At 50.2% G+C, this 17743-nt stretch overlaps 1 protein-coding gene across 1 annotated transcript in view; it reads right to left on the minus strand.

Annotated features, from left to right (window-relative positions):
* The window catches only part of LOC144819260 (receptor-type tyrosine-protein phosphatase kappa-like), an 880755-nt gene that overhangs the window by 86121 nt on the left and 776891 nt on the right, over window positions 1–17743 (minus strand). The gene's annotated exons all lie outside the window — the stretch shown is intronic.

Here is a 17743-nt window from a genome sequence, read left to right on the forward strand (position 1 = left end):
ACAGGGCCAGTGTCCATGGCACAGGGGAGACTCCAACACAGCAGAGCAACAGGGCCAGTGTCCAGGGCACGGGTGAGAGTACAACACAGCAGAGCAACAGGGCCAGTGTCCATGGCACAGGTGAGAGTACAGCACAGCAGAGCAACAGGGCCAGTGTCCATGGCAGGTGGCACAGAAAGTACATGAGAGGCTGCACAGGGGAGACTCCAACACAGCAGAGCAACAGGGCCAGTGTCCATGGCACAGGGGAGAGTCCAACACAGCAGAGCAACAGGGCATGTGTCTAGGGCACAGGTGAGAGTACAACACAGCAGAGCCACAGGACCAGTGTCCATGGCACAGGTGAGAGTACAACACAGCAGAGCAACAGGGCCAGTGTCCATGGTGCAGGTGTGAGTTCAACACAGCAGAGCAAGAGCACCAGTGTCCAGGGCACATGTGAGAGTACAACACAGCAGAGCAACAGGGCCAGTGCCCATGGCAGGTGGCACAGCAAGTACATGAGAGGCTGCACAGGGGAGACTCCAACACAGCAGAGAAACACGGCAAGTGTCCATGGCACATGGGAGAGTCCAACACAGCAGAGCAACAGGGCCAGTATCCAGGGCACGGGTGAGAGTACAGGACCAGTGTCCATGGCACAGGTGAGAGTACAACACAGCAGAGCAACAGGGCCAGTGTCCAGGGCACGGGTGAGAGTACAACACAGCAGAGCAACAGGGCCAAGTGCAGAGCTGGACATGAGAAGCTGCACATGCAAGGCCAGAACAGCAGGGCAACAAGGCCAGTGGCCAGGGAGAAGTGCAGTCAGGACATGAGAAGCTGCACAGGCAAGGCCAGAACAGGAAGGCCAGTGGGCATGGCAAAGTGCAGAGTCAGGACATGAGAAGCTGCACAGACAAGGCCAGAACAGCAGGGCAACAAGGCCAGTGGCCAGGGGGAAGTGCAGAATCAGGACATGAGAAGCTGCACAGGCAAGGCCAGAACAGGAAGGCCAGTGGGCATGGCAAAGTGCAGAGTCAGGACATGAGAAGCTGCACAGGCAAGGCCAGAACAGCAGGGCAACATGGCCAGTGGCCAGGGAGAAGTGCAGAGTCAGGACATGAGAAGCTGCACAGTGAGAGTGTTTGACTGTACCCTTCCATGGCCAGCAACACACCCAGGTTGTAAACAATGGGCAGGACTAGCACACCTGTATGAGAGACAGGTGTTTGAGGGGGACTACCACTTACTCGTGGCTGTCAGGCAGACTTGGATCTGTGTCCGGGACAGCAGGACCACTTGACTGGGGAGACAGAGGCCTGGGTGATGTAGAGCTATCAGTGGCTTGGCAAGCTAGAGGGCTTTTTGGACCAGGTGGTGTAGTGGCACGTGGAGGCGGAGTCATGAAGACCTGTGACACAGTGTTGGTGGGTGAGGTTGGAGGGGGTGCCTTTCCACTTCTTGGGAATGCGAAATGGCTTTCCTGTACTGGGGTTAATGGGAACTGGTAATGACACAACAGGTACACACCAACAGAGCCGCTTCAGGTGCAGACACTGGCACTTCCTCTGGTGACGTGCTGGATCCTGTGGGACGCTTTGTCTGGCTAAGCCTCTGGACCACCTTCCCCTGTTTACCCGGTGTCCCCCTACAGTGCCCTCCTTTGCCTGTTTGTCGGGGATAGCCTCTACAGTGCCCTCCTTCACTTGGCTTGGATTTGGAGTTGATGTGGCGGGGGAATGTGGCCCTGAGCCCTTCCTAGGTGTACCCTTGCCAGACAACACCTCCTCAGTGGGCATAGACACTGCCCGCCTAGCTCTGCGTGAAGGGACTGGAGAGTCCTTCGCTGGTGAAGCCTCTGAGGCATGGAAGCCTGATGTCTGCTTCCTTGCATTTTTGGCCTTGCTCTTCCCTGACGGGCTCTTGTCTTTGCATTCTGTGCTGGCTCTGCTCTTCTGTGGGGATGGTGACTGTGGGCGGGACAGCTTGGGTTGTTTCTGCTGGGTACATCTTGTGCTGTATCGTGACTGGGAACCGTGGTCACTATCATCCAATGTGGCCACTGACTGGGGGGTGGACAAAGGCCCTGGAGCAGGAATGGGAGTATGTGCCTGTTGAAGGGCAGATGTCACTGTGGACGACAAAGCCTGGACTGTTCGGTGTAGCCCATCCACGTCAGAGTGTATGCCCTCCATGTAGGCAACCACCTGGCCTCATTTTTTGTCATGGTCACTGAAGGCATTGAGCAGGGCTGTCTGACCCACACAAAGCTGGCACAGGAGCTCTACAGACTCAGCACTGAGGGCAGCAGGGGGGACAGGTGCAGGCTCAGCAGTGCCAGGTGAGAATCTAACTAGTCCCCTCTTACTGACACGGACACGGGCAGCACCAGAGGAAGTGGATGGGAGGCTGGCCATTGGCCGCTGTGTGGTAGAGGATGGTGCAGAGTCCCCATTTCCTGTGCCTGCCAACATGGATGCATCGCCACTGGCATCAGATGATGTAGTACTTTGTGTCTCAGGCATGGATTCCTCCTGCATACTCTGGTCCCCCTCAGATGCGCTGGTGGGCTCTGTGTCATTGGCCTCCGGTGCAGCTGTAGTGCTACCCTTGTCACCACTGGTTTACGGCTCCTGTTCCTCCATATCCACTGACGATTCTGCATGAGAGAGAGATGCAGAGTTGTGTTAGTCTCATCATCAGGACAAAGCAAACCAATCAATGCAGTACAGGAGATGCCCAAATCTACATGGTGACCACCACACCCTGCAATCACATTGCAGCAACACACTACATAGACCACAAAAGTGCCTGTAACCCTGAATATCTGCCATGACTAAGCCATGTTGAGGTCACACAGCACAACACCCTGCCCGTGGATGAAGTGTACCAGACACACAACTTGCTCTGCCCACACCTAGGGACATGATGTGGGGACACTACTTATTACCACTGACAGACTCTAAGAGAACAGGAGGGGACAACACACACACCTATTAGGAGATGACAGTCCACATTGTCAAGTAGGCCATGCCAAAGACCATGTGGTACTCTGGGGCACATTGTTGTCTGATATGTGTTCCTCACCGATCATGGTGCTTACAAAGTAGGCATACATGCAGTCACACTCAGATAGTGGACACTGCTGTTCACCCCCTAATAGATTCCCCACACTATCCCAATGCTGAATGACCATGTAGATACTAACACATCTGGCAATGGGAAAGCACAGCAGCGAGGCTCACCCATGTAAGGGCAGTTTGGGCCAATGTATGACACTGACACCCATCCCAGCAGCCACTCACGTGACACAGCACAGCACCACCCCATGAAAATCACATGGGCCACCGCTGCTACAGGCCCTGTCCACATGCATCCACTCCCAGCCAAAGTCACCTTCCCCAAATACTCACCCCAGCCTTGATATCAATGCTCCTTCAGACGTGCATCCAGCTTAGTCACTGCCAATATGCGGCCCATCAGTGGTGTCATGTTGCGCCATGCCAAACGCCCAGTGCGTGGTAGCAGCCTCAATGTCATCTCTGCCATGTTCTTTGCCAGCCGGCTGATGTTGTCCCACCTCTTGTGGCAGTGGGTGCATCCTCGGTTGGATACCCCCAGGGCACGCACCTTTGCTGCAATGGCCCTCCACATGGCCTTACGCTGCAGGCATGGGAGAAAAGAAGGGGAAATGATCAGTGACACAGTGTCATGGACCAACATCTATCAGTACAGTAGCAAGACACAGACTCATTACCAATTGTAATCTCCCTCCATCCCAAACTTGGGTACATCTCATAAGGGCACTCTGCATGGGCCAAACAGATGTGATTGCATGCATTTATGAGGACGCACAGGGTCCCTGATAATCTCACACACATGCAGGATGACTGCACTGAACCCCCTCAGTGGCTTGCACACATCTACAATTCTATGCATGTCTGGCCACTACATACATCACATATCTACCTGTGTCTGTGTGTAGAATCACTGTGTGCATGACTGGGCAGTATTCACTGAACATGTCCTGTGAACATATGTGTATGTAATGTGTGTGGCATCGGGGCACATGAACTCACCAACGAAATAGCCATCTACACAAGTGTGCTTGTGTGCAATTATACAGGACTGAGATTGTGCATATCTTTATTTCAGTGTGAATGAACAAGAGTAAGGGCCCAGTAAGTGCAGTGATGTCATCTCCTCTTGGTGGGTGGGCACTGGGCATAGTCTCTGGGTTCACACTGAGTCAGACAACAGGGGCACACAGAGACTATCACCCAAGCAATTACTGTCCTGGCGCCTGCATGTCCAACATCCTGTGGCTCTGTATGGCTGACAATGTAACACATTCCACTGAGACATACAACTGCAGGCAGGGTAAACCGTGACATTGGGACACACACACTCCCTCGCCCTGGGAACAGCATGTTTGTCAGTGTATGACACAACCCCACACATTCAGGCATATACTGCAGCAGTACAACTACATCTCTGACCCCCCCGCCCTACACCTCCCTTTACGATGACTTACCACAACATTGGGGGAACCATACAACCATGCTAATTGCACGCGCGAGTGTTTTAAAAATTTGTAGGTGCGCAGGGCGGCTGATCAATAGCGCCACTCGCACTCTCACCTTAATTGCGGCCCCTCTGCCTCGTTCCATCGCGGCTTCTGCCGATTGTGTGGAGGGCGGCTCATTTACCGCGGCTCCTAGTGCCGGTCCGGTGGTGGGAACGGGCGCCATATTGGGAGGAGCCAGAGAGCGCAGGGACCTGTGGCAGCGGTCCAGTCGCTCGAGGCTCCCTCCCATAAAACGCTTGGGAGTCTCTTTCCACTCGTGGATTCCGGGTTGGTGGTAGCTGCCCGGCGCCATTGGTGGAGAGACTGCATAACGGCAGACCTGACTACAATTGCTCCTATTTTAAAACTGTATTAATTTTGGGCCACTTTGGTTTTAAACTGTTATATTGTCACTCTGTGCAAAACGGTGATTATTACTGCTAATTGCACGCGCGAGTGTTTTAAAAATTTGTAGGTGCGCAGGGCGGCTGATCAATAGCGCCACTCGCACTCTCACCTTAATTGCGGCCCCTCTGCCTCGTTCCATCGCGGCTTCTGCCGATTGTGTGGAGGGCGGCTCATTTACCGCGGCTCCTAGTGCCGGTCCGGTGGTGGGAACGGGCGCCATATTGGGAGGAGCCAGAGAGCGCAGGGACCTGTGGCAGCGGTCCAGTCGCTCGAGGCTCCCTCCCATAAAACGCTTGGGAGTCTCTTTCCACTCGTGGATTCCGGGTTGGTGGTAGCTGCCCGGCGCCATTGGTGGAGAGACTGCATAACGGCAGACCTGACTACAATTGCTCCTATTTTAAAACTGTATTAATTTTGGGCCACTTTGGTTTTAAACTGTTATATTGTCACTCTGTGCAAAACGGTGATTATTACTGCTAATTGCACGCGCGAGTGTTTTAAAAATTTGTAGGTGCGCAGGGCGGCTGATCAATAGCGCCACTCGCACTCTCACCTTAATTGCGGCCCCTCTGCCTCGTTCCATCGCGGCTTCTGCCGATTGTGTGGAGGGCGGCTCATTTACCGCGGCTCCTAGTGCCGGTCCGGTGGTGGGAACGGGCGCCATATTGGGAGGAGCCAGAGAGCGCAGGGACCTGTGGCAGCGGTCCAGTCGCTCGAGGCTCCCTCACATAAAACGTAATGTGCTGGAGGGAGCGCAGCGGACGAGCGCAGCGGGCGCGACGGAGGCGCGCCGGAGTCGCGCTAGAGTCAAGCTCGTCTGCGCTCGTCCGCGAGCGTCCGGGACTAGGGGCTAGGGACCTTGTTGGTCCAGTAGTGTATACATCCGCTGACTTGTTAGCGTTGCGACCTACTATTGCTACTTGCCCCCCCGTACCCCTCAATACGGTGAAACGGATATTTCGCCTTGGCATCACCAATCCCCTTAGTATAGCCACGGACCCTGGTTCTAACTACACGGTACTGGAAAGTACGGCTGGTGCTATCTGTAATTTTAAATGTGTTTATTTAAACACTCGCTCTATGCCCAAACATCAGATGGACATTTTTTTGTTGTTATCTGATCTGAAACCGGATTTACTTATGTTGACCGAGACTTGGCTCACATTGGATTCTTTACCGCACATCTTGGCTGCCTTGCCTGCTGAGTATTACATTATGTCTGTGCTACGACCGGCAGGTAAAATTGGGGGCGGGGTGGCCATTATCTCTAATAAAAAACATCAACTTCGACAACTCTCCTCCCTGGACTTACCTAATGTGGAGAACATTGTTGTCAAGCTGGATAGTGTCAATGGGACACTGGTGGTGGTTTTGTTATATCGCCCGCCACAAAATATGGCTATGTTTCCTGCTATTCTTGCTGAGCAACTGGCCATATTGACCACCAATAATTCTAAGTTACTCTTGATCGGGGATTTTAATCTCTGGTTCGACAACACACTATTAGACCCCCTAGCAGCTGAAATGAAGGTTCTTCTGAGTGATCTGAATTTATTACAACATATAGACACTCAAACTCACCAAAAGGGCCATAGTCTCGATCAAATTTGGTCACTGAACCTACCGATTGATTTTATTGATATTAAACCATGTAGTTGGTCTGATCACTTTATTATCAGTTTCTCCTTTTGTGTTGTGAAAGCCCCCCAATTTAAACTGAAGGCTACCAGTTTGATTCGGAAATGGTCCTCTTTGGACATTTCAAAATTTTTAAACTTCCTAAAGTCTACCTTGCCAGAACAGAGCTTGGATGTGGAGACTACTGATTGCAGGCTTCAAGAATGGCTTAATCTAGCCATTAACGCATGTGTCCCTCTCACTCGCTTCGATAACTCACGCGGTGTGGGTGCACATAGGTGGTACACACCGGAGTTGAGGAAACTAAAACTTGAAGTGAGGCAATATGAGAGGACATGGCGCGTTAACTACTGTCCTCATGCTAGGATTGCATATTGCTTAATCCGTAAAGCCTACCAAAAAACACTGCACACTCACAAAACTGATTATTTCTCTTCTAAAATACTTAATGCGACTAATAAGTCGAAAGAGATTTTCAGGATTGTGACTGAGTTGTGCAATGATGAGAGAACCTCTCCTCCAGTTGTCCCCTCACAATCTCTATGTAATTCCTTGAATGACTATTTCTTTGACAAGATAGCATTGATTAAGGATACTCTATCTAGGCTGCCAGTTTGCATGCCGATAGATGATACCTTTTTTAATCCTTTTACTTTGCACTCTTTTCCTTTAATTACTGACCAAATCCTCCTACATCTGCTGACCAGAGTCAAGTCTGGTTCCCCTCAGGATGTTTGTCCTCCTCAAACAATGAGGGAGATTGGTCGGGCAATTCCTAACAGTTTACTTCCTCTGCTTAATAACTCCCTGATGTCTGGGACTGTCCCGGCCAGTTTTAAACAGGCCTTGCTGATCCCTTTAAAAAAAAAACCCGGCATTGATTCTTCTGACCTCTCAAATTATAGACCAATATCGTTACTGCCTTATCTATCCAAAATACTGGAAGCTCATGTGACCAACTGTTTATCGAGTTTTGTGGAAACCTCGGGTTATTTACAACCTAACCAGGCAGGCTTCCGGCCAGGTCACTCTACCGAGGCAGTGATATTGGCCGTTCAGAACACCTTGAGGTCTAATGCTGACAGGGACCTGCACCAGGCCTTGGTGTTATTGGATCTGTCCGCCGCGTTCGACACGGTTGACTATACCATCTTGGTCAACCGTGTCGAACAGGCCGGACTTCGAGATTCGGCTTTGGCTTGGATCAGGTCCTTTATCTCAGAACGTACCCAGTCGGTCCGTCTGGGTTCCTTTACAGCCCCTAAAAATATCTCCTTCTGTGGGGTTCCCCAAGGATCTTCCTTGTCCCCTTTATTATTTAATTTGTATATGCGGCCTCTTTTGTTCTCCCTACAACAGTTTAATGTTGATGTGTACAATTATGCAGACGATCTGCAGTTGGTCTTTGTTTTAAACGCAGACAACGCGGCTGAGGATTTTCGAGCAACCATGTCTTTTATTCAAAGGTGGATGTCGTTAAACCACCTTAAGCTAAATCCGGGAAAAACTGAGCTCATTCTACCTGGGAAGAGTGAGATCAGTTGGAACCCTTGTTTTTGGCCATCGGACATGGGCTCGCCTCCTAAAAAATCTTGTACAACTAAAAGTTTAGGAGTGACTCTCAGTGAGGATCTCTCCTTGGAAAGTCAAATTGGAACAGTGGTTTCCACGGGATTTTTCCAGCTGAGGAAGATCAAGAAGATAGCACATCTCCTCACAGGTATGGCTTTAATTCAAACAGTCAGTGCTCTTGTCCTTTCTCACATCGATTTTTCAAATGGCCTCTATTTGGGGGCTCCTATTGGCCAGTTGAAAAGATTGCAATATTTGCAAAATCAAGCAGCAAGACTCATTTGTAAAGTCCCGAAGTGGGAATCGATTAGACATGGACTGGAGACTTTGCACTGGCTGCCTGTGGAGCAGAGAGCAATGTTTAAGGTAGGCTGCATTGTATTTAAGGCCTTGGAGGGTAAGGGCCCTATCTTTCTTAGACAATTACTGCGTAGATACCAACCTCCTCGCAGTCTGAGATCTGCCCAGCACAACCTACTTGAGGTCCCCCGTTTTAAAAGGAAACGTCAGGGAGGTAGCAGTTTCCAATTTTTGGCGGCCTCATTGTGGAACTCTCTCCCCCTGACTTTGCGACACAGTAGGGACCTCCTTACTTTCAGGAAGACATTTAAAACTTTCCTTTTTTCTCAGGTTTACTATAAGTAGCGATTTGTGTCTTTTTATGCACTGTTATGTTTGATTCTTTCCAGCGCCAAGAAGCCTTTGGGCGTATGTGCGCTTAACAAATAAAAAATAACATAACATAACATAACATACAGCCTTGGGTACTGTGCAGCGCACCTTGTCCACAAGGACCTCCAGCTCCTCGCTTGTGAATGGACTGGCACAGTTCTTCTCTGTCCTTGCCATCCCTGTGGACAAGGAACACCTGTGGTGGAAGTGGGTGGTGAGGGGTCCCAGGCAGCAGGCTCTGGAGGCAGCAGCAGGAGAGGGTCCCAGGCAGCAGGCTCAGGAGGCAGCAGAGGATAGGGTCCCAGGTAGCAGGCTCAGGAGGCAGCAGCAGGTGAGGGTCCCAGGCAGCAGGTTCTGGAGGCAGCAGCAGGAGAGGGTCCCAGGCAGTAGGCTCTATGAGCAGTGGAAATGTGAGGCTCACTCCCACAGATTTATATCCCCCTGGGATTGTTTCTTAGGTGCCAAGCTGACACAATTGGTTGTCCAGGTCTGCCTTTTTCAGACCCATCCAATGACCGCCTCCGAGATGGCGGAGCACACCTTCCACGATTTTCAAAACTGCATCATGCCACCGCAATCATCGCTCCCATTGGCTGTAGGCAATGCCCCATGGCGGTGTCACACCGCCATGGCCAGGTGGTAGCTACCGTGATTTGGGTGGCGTAGCATGCCCACCGCCATCTACCCATGTATCCATGCCAATGAGTACCACACTTGTGAAGAGGGTGGTGCTGGTGTCACACCGCCACGGCCAGGGGTTAGCTACCGCGATTTGGTGCACATGCAATGGCAATGTCCATCGTGAACACTTCTACAGTACACAGCGGCAACATGGTTAAGGGCACATCATCGTGCACACAATGCCATTATTCCATATAATCCACAGGTGGACAAACGTGCCATGCTTGGCTATGTGTGACATACATTGGTCTGTGGTCCCTGCCATGTCAATTATGCATTTGATGGTTGATGATGCGTGACAGTGTTGTAGTTGACTCAACAATGTGTAATCAATCAATCTGTTGTGGGTCATTGCTGACCTTGGCAAGGCTTGTCTCACTGTATGGTGTTGTTACTTACTTGTGCTTTCATATCTGCTCATGCACACAACTGACAGTTCGCCGCCTACTGTGATCATTGTGTTGTGGATGTGTGCCTAGTTAACATGATTCATTGAGGTGTGACAGGTACAGCAGATGAGTATGAGACAGTCATGTTAATTTTACAAACATTGGCTGGATGGTACGCTACAAGGCGTGCACATGTGAAATGTGGGGTTCAGTATATGTGCATTCACATTGACCTATGTGTTGTTTGAGGCACTTGTGTATGGTAAATGGAGAGGTGTGCCCTCTGTGTGTCTCAAATGTCCACCCATGTAACCTGGTGTGTCACGCATTTCACATGGCAGTCTGTGTTTTTCCGTGACATCCTTGACGGGATGTGCTGTGGGCATCTCATGAAGTTGTCATTGACATGTGTCCATTTTCTTCTCAATTAGGAGGAGGCCTAATCTCCTACGTCACTAGACACTGCTGGAGGACATGGAGGATGTTGCGATCATTTGCAAATTCCGCCTCGACAGACCCACCCTGAAGATCCTTTGTGATCTATTGGAGCCCCACCTCTATCCTTGTCGCCACTACCCAACAGCTTTCACACCAACGTACAAAGTGATGGCAACCCTCAATTTTTTTGCAACTGGATCCTTCCAGGAAACTGTGGCCAGCGCTGCAGGGATGTTGCAACCCATGTTCCGCCTGGTGCTGAGGGATGTTTTTGCAGCCATGATGATCTATAAGGATAAATACATACATTTCCCCAGGGGAGCAGAATTGGCCATTTGGAAGGGAGACTTCTATCCCCTTGGGCACATCCCCCATGTTGTTGGTGCCATTGATTGCACCCATGTTGGTCTAGTGCCACCACAGGCGAGTGAGCACATTTTTAGGAATCGAAAACATTATCACTCAATCAATGTGCAGGTGGTGTGCCTTGCGGACATAATGACCATATCGCATGTGTGTGCCAGATTCCCCAGCTCAGCCCATGACTCGTACATCCTGAGGAACAGCATTGGGCCCTGGATGATGGCAAATCTGCTTCCCGAGCGTGCTTGGACTGTGGGTGAGTATGCCTAGTGAAATGGTGTGCTGAGTGTGTGACCTGCCGCCCTCTGCCTGTGCAACATTGCAATGTGTGAAAGAAAACCCTATGCACACACATCTAAAATCAGATAAATCTTATATCGTAGGATATGTACTGAAAAATACAAGTAAGGTTGCAGAGAGACAATAAATCTTTGTGTAGAATGAAAGTCTTCAGTTCTTTAATTTCTCAGACATTAAACAGCAGCCAGCCGACACGTGTTTCATCGCTTGCGCGAATCTTCAGAGCTGGGAATAACAAAAGGGTCCTTTACACAATGGAGTATTCCACCAGCTTGCTGGTCGGACTTATGAGTGGTTGTTAAGGTTTTCCATTCGCCCAGTTGCACCACTAATACATTTTCTGTTCGAGACATATATTTTTGTGCTTCTATTATTGGCTGTGCGCCCATTGCTTGCCGACACTAAAAACCTTGTTGCTACAGTTAACATTGCAATGTGTGTTTGTCATACACAGGTGACTCTGCATATCCCAGTCGTCCATGGCTGCAGAGCCCACTACGGAATCTCAGGACCCCGGCTCACATCAGGTACAATGAGGCCCATGGCAGGACCCGTTATGTCATTGAGCAGACTTTTGGCAGGCTCAAGTCAAGATTCCGCTGCCTTGACAGGACTGGAGGTGCACTGTCATACTCGCCAGGGAAGGTCTGCAAGATCATTGTGGCATGCTGCATGCTCCACAACATGGCCATTCATTAGGGGATTCCCCTGCTCCTGGATGATGGTGAGGACCCAAGGCCCCCGCCTGTTCAGGGACCTGAGGACAGTGATGAGGACAGTGGAGAGGAGGGAGGAGATGACATGCATCAACAGCTCATGACCCGCTACTTCACTTGAAGGAGGGTGACGAGGTACAAATTGTACATTGTCTGGTGTGATTGCTGTTGTCGTGAAGGGCTATGTGTGGATGGTACAGACATGCACATGTAGAGTCACCTGTGTGTGGAAATGTGGCAGTGACATTTCACCTGTGAACGTATACGGAACTCTGGGGCATATTACCAACAAGTAGCGATATTTATCGCTAAATAGGCTCAGCGATGATTTTTTTATCGCTGCCTATCGCTGGATATGTTAGCGGAGAAAACATGCTATTAGCAACGTTTTTCTCCATTGTGCTAAAATATCCAGCGACAGCGGCAAAATGCGTGAATATGGCTGAGAATACAGCGATATTCACGCATTAGCGACAAAATGCTCTTAGCCATGTTATCCACCTACCATTGGATAACATGGCTAAGAACTGGTCTGGGCAGGTGTTAGTATTTGGAGATATTCACGCTTAGCGTGAATATTTCCAACGCTACGCCTGCCTTGCTAATAGGCGATAGCGACGTTAGCGACTGCTTTTAGTCGCTAACTGGTTGGGTACGCCCACTTTGCATGTCATTAGCGATAAACATCGATGACATGCAAAGCGGGCCCCAAACCGCTCGCTATCGCCTAAAAGCTGTCGCTAACCTCAGTTAGCGACAGCTTGCTAATAGGGCGATAGAATTATCGCCGCTTAGCGGCTGAAAACGGCAGCTAAATCGGCGATAATTGTCTGTCGCCCCCCTTGGAACATGCCCCTCTGTTTGTTGACACTTGTTGCACATTGTGTTGTCTGCCTGTTGACTTACGTAGATGGTTGGTGTAGTGTTATGTCTGTGATGCCACACTCACGTCAGTGACTGTTGTTCTGTTGTGTCTCCCTAGGTGCCTCAAAATTATCCAGGCCTACCTACTGTACATCTTTTGGATACATCATGGACATTCTGAACACTGTAAATATTGCACTAAAGACAAAGCTGCACCAATTGAAGTGTGTAAGGTATTTTATTTACAAAGATGACATGTGAAGGGTGTGCGCAGATTTACATGAAGGTGGTGATGGTCATGGTAAATGAGATGTAAGAGTAGACACCACATGGATGTGGTGACCCAGTCCAACAGACAGGTGCCATTGACAAGGCAGTGTGGGGAAGGACAGTACAAACAGTCAATGCAGTGGGGGAGAGGGTTGCCATCAGGGCTGGCTCCGCGACTGGCGTTTGACTGGTGCTTTCGCCTCAAAAGACTCCCAGGCTCTTCTTCGGATGCCCCCTTGGTCGCTTGGCTGGAGGGGACCCTGCTACATGGTCAGCGGCATCTGAGGACTCACCCCTCTCTGTGGCCGCAGGGGAGGATGGTGCACTGTCATCCTGCAGCAAATCAAAGGGGGGTGGAGGTGTTGTTTGGGACGCATGCCTGTCCCTCAGTAACGCCACTTGCTGGCCCATGAGGTCCCCCATTTGTCCAATGCATGTGTCGATGGACCTCAGCAGCAGGATGAGCTCACTTAATAGTACGTCAGACCAGCCACTTTGTCCCTGGACCAGTTCGTAGGTCCCGATGACTCTTTTGGAGTGGTCCAGGGATGGTGTGCCAACCTCCTGAGGTCTGGGGGGGGGACCTTGGCCCTCCCCCCTGCCCTGCTGCCACGGACCTGTTGACTCACCACAGTGGGTCCATGCACAATCTCCCTGCCGTGCACAGTTGTTGGTGTGGGCTGGTCATCCCCTGGGACAGGTAGGGTGCTGCAGGTGGCACTAGTGTTGGTGGTAGTGGTGTAGTGGCGGCGGTGGAGGCACAGGCCGAGACTGCAGGGGTCTGCTGTGCAGTTGTTGTTGCAGCAGACATGGTGATGGGGAGGATGGGGGCCTGGGACCTGTTGCTCCCTGGCACACCTGATGGGCCGGCCTGGAGCTCATCGTCCAAAGTATCCTGGGAGTCTACATGGATCTCTGCTGGTCATTGTTGTTGTCATCAGCAGTGAGTTCTTCATTACCCGTGGATTAGATGGGGAATGGTCAGTGTTGGGCACTGCAAGTATTCTGTTAGCTGCGTGTCATCCACTGTCTGTACACTACACAATTGAGAGATCTTCACTATTTTTATTAAGTGCAATACTGCGCCTCATTACATGATGTAGAGGTACATCAATTACTCGTACATGTCAGGTATCCATGCAGTGCATGCAATTGGTGCTTTGTGTAGTGATGCAGGTCTCCCTGTTGTAATTTGGCAGCTTTTGGGTTAGCATTAGCAGAAGACATCCTTTATTTATAGGCTATCTTGTCCATTTTGTGGAATCCATTTTGTATTTCTGGCAGCCATCTTGTTTGCCATGTGCTACCACGTGCGTGCCATGTGCTCTGTCCTACCTTGCTGTTGTCTGCTCTTGAAATCTGCCTAGAGACAGGTTATATTTAGCCTCTTCCACTTTGCACATGTTCAGTTGAGCTTGCAGCTGTCCATGCAGCTGCTGTTAGTCTGTAAATGTCAGGATGTGTTCACCAGAATTAGCAACTGTTAGCTCCTCCCACTTGTTGACTGTGCATTTTCTGTATGACCTTATATGTACCTAAAACCTACTTCTTGTACTTGTGTTTTGAGCCCCTGTGTGGGTATACAAGGACCAAGCTCCTTCCATTCAGTGTGGTACTTCATACATTGCCGAAGGGTGTTGTGTGAAGGTAGTTCCACCTCATGAGGTTAATAAACGTTATATTTTCTATTCCAGTTTCTATGCCAACTTCTATCCTATTGGTCTGAGGACTTGTGCAGAGAAGGGCGAACCCCTAGCACTGGTAGGCTTTGCTGAGGCCCACCACCACATCCCACCCACAAACAGCCAGCCCAGTGAAGATGGCTACCTACCTGTAAGTTTGTTTGTTGAACAATGTAATGGCTTCCAAGTGCTCCTGGGAGTGAGAGGGCTCTATCCTGCTCAGGTGTGGGACAGGGGGCATGGTAGGAGTAGGAGTGCGGGCCTCCCTCCCACATAGAAGCCTCCCAAGCAAGATGGCTACCTACCTGTAAGGTGAGGGTGGACAATGCAAAGGCTTCCATGTGCTCCTTGGTGGTGTGGGGAGAGGGTTCCATCTTGCTGGGGGGTGGTACAGGGGGCATGGTGGGAGTAGTAGTGCAGGACTCCCTCCCACATACAGGCCTCCCAGAGTAGATGGCTACCTATCTGTTAGTTCATTTGTTGAACAATACAATGGCTTCACAGTGCTTGTGGGCGGTAGAGAGTGCTCCATGCTGCTTGGGTGTGGGGCAGGGGGCATGCTGGGAGTGGGAGTGCAGGCCTCCCTCCCACATACAAACCTTCCAAGCAAGATGGCTAGCTACCTGTAAGGTGAGGGTGAACAATACAATGGCTTCACAGTGCTTGTGGGAGGGAGGGAGTTCTCCATGCTGCTCAGGTGTGGGGCAGGGATCATGGTGGGAGTATGAGTGCGGGCCTCCCTCCCCCAAACAGGCCTCCCAAGCAAGATGGCTACCTACCTGTAAGGTGAGGGTGAAGAATGCAATGGCTTCCATGTGCTCCTGGGTAGTGTGGGGGGGAGGGCTCCATCTTGCTGGGGTGTGGGACAGGGGGCATGGTAGTAGTAGTAGTGCAGGCCTCCCTTCCACATACCGGGCTCCAAGAGTAGATGGCTACCTACCTGTTAGTTTGTTTGTTTAACAATGCAATGGCTTCACAGTGCTTGTGGGAGGGAGGGAGTGCTCAATGCTGCTGGGGTGTGGGACAGGGGGTATGGTGGAAGTGGTAGTGCAGGCTGACTGTGCTCATGCTCCTATGGTTACATTGCAAAAGATGTTTAGGGTACATGGAAGTTTAGGGTATGCCACTGGAGTCAAGCTATCCTGGCTGATGATTCCACCCAGGGAAGACATGGCTTGGCAGTTCCGGCTGAACTGTTCCCAAGAGGCACAGGGTCAAGACTGATTTGAATATGGCCATGTCTGAACTGGGGTGGTCTGGTGAGCAAAATAACAATGGATTAAACCCAGATCCATGACTGGGGGTGAATGTTCTGCCATTGTACAACATTCCGTCCATCAATTGTTGTTTTTACATGGAAGTGGGTGTCTGTTGGATCTGTGGGACAGGTTTATTTGGGTGTGTGGTGCAGATGGATGTGATTTGTCTGGTGTGGTGTGTGTTTCTGGATGTGCAATACAGTACATATCAATGTGTTGTTTAACATTTGTTTGTACTTATCAGCCGACACTCCCCCGGATACTCCTGTGAGACTCTCAGGATGCACTATGGCAAGCACTTTCTCCTCCCATGGTGTGTATTTTCTTGGTGGAATTGGAGGGCCACTGCCAGTCCAGTCAGCCAGCTCCCGGTTCTTGCTTCTCCTCTCTTTGACAACCCTCTTGAGATCATGCCACCACTTCATGATCTCCTTCTTGGATCGCGGGGTGGTCCCTACTGCATTGATCCTTTGTACTATCCTTTCCCACATTTGTGTCCTTGTGGCTAATGGTGTCTGTTGGACCAGGCTACCAACCTGTTGTGGTTCCACTCTGACTATCTCATTGACCATGACTGTCAACTCACTCTCTGTGAATTTGGGCATTTTCTCTGATGCCATGGTGTGTGGTGTTTGGAGTGTTTGTGAGTGCAGGGGTGTGGGTGATGTGTGTGGTGTTTTTGTGCGAGGTGTGTTATGTGCTGGGGGATTGTTGGTGCTGGTGAGATGGTGGTGGTGGTTGTTCTGTGTTGTCCTGCCTCTCCTGTCAGGTCTGGTGTGTGCCCTTCTCTTCTGAAGTGTTGCAAAGGATTGTGGTCAGTGAAGGGGCTGGTTTTATACTCAGCTGTGTGGGTGTGTCATAATGGGGTTTTGCTGTCAGGTGTGTTGTGGGAGTTGTACTGGAAAATGTATGTTTTTGTTTGGCATTTATTTATTTATTTATTTTGGAAGTGTTTTGTGTATTTGGGGGGCATGGCTACTTTTTGTGTGCAATGTTTGCCTTTGTTGTGGTGTTTTTGCATCGTCCGCCATGTTTTGTGAGGATCGTCCGCTGCGGTGGCCATTCTGCAGCTCTCCCGCTGGCTCTCCCATTCACTGCAGTGTGCGACTGCGGCGGTCGGAAACAGCGGTTCGTACCGCGGGACCATCGGGGATATACTAATTTCCCGTGCGGTGTCTCCGCTTTGCTTGCGGTGGGATTGTAGCTTTACCGCTGCGTTTCCGACCGCCGCGGTCAGTTTTTGGACGTCACAGCCCACGTAGGGCGTTTTTTGTTGTCCGCTTCTGCTGTGGTCGGTCTTTTTTGGCGGTTGTTCCTAATTTGACCGTCGGTTTATCCGCGGTCCCGGCGGGCGGTTGTTTCCCGCCTCCAAGGCGGTCGGGGTGGTTTTCCGACCGCCATCCTAATGGGGCCCTAAGAGTGTAATTTTACTTCTAGTAGGAAAATCACACTTTTAGTTTGTGAATAACAAACCAATAGTAAAGTAAATGCAGGAAGTGTGAACGTATGCAAAAGTATACATTTACCTTAGTGGATCATGCCCTATTAATCATTCCTATAAAGCCTGATTCACAAAGGTAAACTTAGTAAGTTTACTTCTGTATTGTTATTCACAAAAATTACACTTGTAGTTTCTGAGTACCAAAATAGTAAATTTACTAGTGAAAGTGTACACTTACACACAAGTGTAAATTTAACTTCATTAGTAAGGCTCTAAGAGAGGACGTATGAGAGTGGGCCATTTTAATCCTTTGCAGGCAATTGTCCAATTGTGGAGAGGAGCCTATTGGAACTGAGGATTTGTATGGTGAATACTCAGGAACACCATATGGAGATTATTCTACACAGAGTAGTGAATGGATGCATTAATGGTTCAGCAGGAGTGGTGCTAGCAAAGTGTATCAGGATACAAATAGGCAATCGTCAAATTAATGTAAGGCAT

Source organism: Lissotriton helveticus, chromosome 2_1 (genome assembly GCF_964261635.1).
Source record: "Lissotriton helveticus chromosome 2_1, aLisHel1.1, whole genome shotgun sequence".
Classification (NCBI taxonomy): Eukaryota; Metazoa; Chordata; class Amphibia; order Caudata; family Salamandridae; genus Lissotriton; species Lissotriton helveticus.